This window comes from Salvelinus sp. IW2-2015, unplaced genomic scaffold (genome assembly GCF_002910315.2).
Source record: "Salvelinus sp. IW2-2015 unplaced genomic scaffold, ASM291031v2 Un_scaffold1926, whole genome shotgun sequence".
Classification (NCBI taxonomy): Eukaryota; Metazoa; Chordata; class Actinopteri; order Salmoniformes; family Salmonidae; genus Salvelinus; species Salvelinus sp. IW2-2015.
The window spans coordinates 121,355-123,686 of record NW_019943284.1 but is presented as its reverse complement, the minus strand read 5'-3'; the positions used below and the strand labels follow the sequence as shown (position 1 = coordinate 123,686).

The 2,332-nt window shown below is 39.8% G+C and overlaps 1 protein-coding gene across 1 annotated transcript in view; it reads left to right on the top strand.

Annotated features, from left to right (window-relative positions):
• LOC112072432 (rap guanine nucleotide exchange factor 4-like) overlaps positions 1–2,332 on the top strand; it is a 28,758-nt gene that overhangs the window by 25,497 nt on the left and 929 nt on the right. The window lies entirely within an intron of this gene.

Below are 2,332 nucleotides of genomic sequence, written 5' to 3'. Positions count from 1 at the left end.
CAATCAAGACACAAATATATCCGCCATATTATGCAGTCAACAAAAATCATAAATAGCATTATAAATCTTCACTTACCTTTGCTGATCTTCGTCGGAATGCACTCCCAGGACTCCCACTTCCACAAGAAATGTTCGTTTTGTTCGGTAATGTCCATCATTTATGTCCAAATAGTTACTTTTGTTCGCGCGTTTGGTAAACAAATCCAAAGTCACGAAGCGCGTTCACTAAAAGCAGACGAAATGTCAAAGTTCCGTAACAGTCAGTAGAAACATGTCAAARGATGTATTGAATCAATCTTTAGGATGTTTTTAACATAATTCCTCAATAATGTTCCAACCGGAGAATTCCTTTGTCTTCAGAAAAGCAAATGTAACGGGAGCAAACTCTCGTGAATGCGCATGGTCAGCTCGTAGCTGCTGGCAGACCTCTGACTCATTCCACTCTCATTCGCCCCCACTTCACAGTAGAAGCATCAGACAAGGTTCTAAAGATTGTTGACATCTAGTGGAAGCCTTAGGAAGTGCAACATTACCAATATCCCACTGTATCTACAATAGYAGCTGAGTTGAAAATCGACCAACCTCAGATTTCCCACTTCCTGGTTGGATTTTTTCTCAGGTTTTTGCCTGCCATATGAGTTCTGTTATACTCACAMACATCATTTAAACAGTTTTAGAACCTCCAGAGTTGTTGTATATGCATATTCTAGCTTTTATGGATTTGTAGCAGGCCGTTTACTCTGGGCATGCTTTTCATCCGGACGTGAAAATACTGCCCCCTACCCCAAAGAAGTTAAGTTGTTTTCTGGGGTAACTTTACTATTTATATTTCACTACATTCCTTAAGAAAATATTGTACTTTTTACTCCATACATTTTCCTTGACAGCCAAAAGTACTCGTTAAATTTTGAATGCTTAGCAGGACAGGAAAATAGTCAAATGCCCCCCACTTATCAAGAGAACCTCCCTGGTCATCCCTACTGCCTCTGATCTGGTGGTCTCACTAAACACACTTGCTTTGTTTGTAAATGATGACTGAGTGTTAGTGTCCCGGGCTATCCATAAATAAATAAAAACAAGGAAATGGTGCCCTCTGGTTGCTTAATATAATCATTTTTTATAATATTTATACTTTTACTTTTGATACTTAAGTATATTTTAAACCTAAGAACCTTTTAGACTTTTACTCAATTAGAATTTTACTCTGTGACTTTTACTTGAGTAACTTTCTATTAAGGTATCTTTACTTTTACTCAACTATGACAGTTGGGTACTTTTTCCACCACTGGTCTGTCCATAGGATGTTGTTCCAGAACAGTATAGACTTTTTTAGATGTTGTCTGGCAAACTCTAATCTGGTCTTCCTGTTTTTCAGGCTTACCAATGATTTACATCTTGTGATAAACRCTCTGTATTTACTATTCTCTCATGATTCTTGACTTTGACACAGATACGCCTACCTCCTAGAGAGTGTTCTTGATCTGGCCAACTGTTGTGAACGGGTTTTTCTTCACCAGGGAAATAATTATTCTGTTGTCCACCACAGTTGTTTTCCATGGTCTTCCAGGCCTTTTGGTTTCCCTGAGCTCACCAGTGAGTTCTTTCTTTTAAGAATGTACCAAATAGTTGATTTMGCCACACCTAATGTTTCTGCTATCTCTCTGATAGGTTTGTTTTGTCAGCCTGATGATGGCTTGCTTCACTGGCAGTGACAGCTCTTTGGACTTCATATTGAGGGTTAACAGCAACAGATTCCAAATGCAAATACCACACTTCAAGTCTAGACCTTTTATCTGCTTACTTGTAAATTAACTAATGAGGGAATAACACACACCTGGCCATGGAACAGCTGAGCAGCCAATTGTCCAATTACTTAAAAAGGGGGGGGGGACCACATATAAAAAGTGCTGTAGTTCCTACACTGTTCACCCCATTTGGATGTAAATACCCTCAAATAAAAGCTGAAAGTCTGTTTCCTTTCAAATCCATTGTAATGGCATACAGAGCCAAAATAATAATAACTTGGTCAATTCCAAATATTTATGGACCTGTCTGTCTCTGTCACACTCTCTGTGTGTCTTCTCTTTCTCTTCCCACATCGGTAAATTATTCTCTCCTTGATACTACGTCTCTCTCTCTCATCTCTTCATCGTCTCTCTCCTGCATCTCCTCTCTCTCTCTCTGTGTCTTCTCTCTCCTGTCTCCTCTCTCTCTCGTGGCTCTTCGTCTCTCTTTCTCTCCTGTGTGTCTCTCTCACTCCTCTCTCTCACTTTCTCTCTCTCAGCAACTTTCTCTCTCGCACGTTCTCTCTCTCTCAGACCTGAGGTGTGTC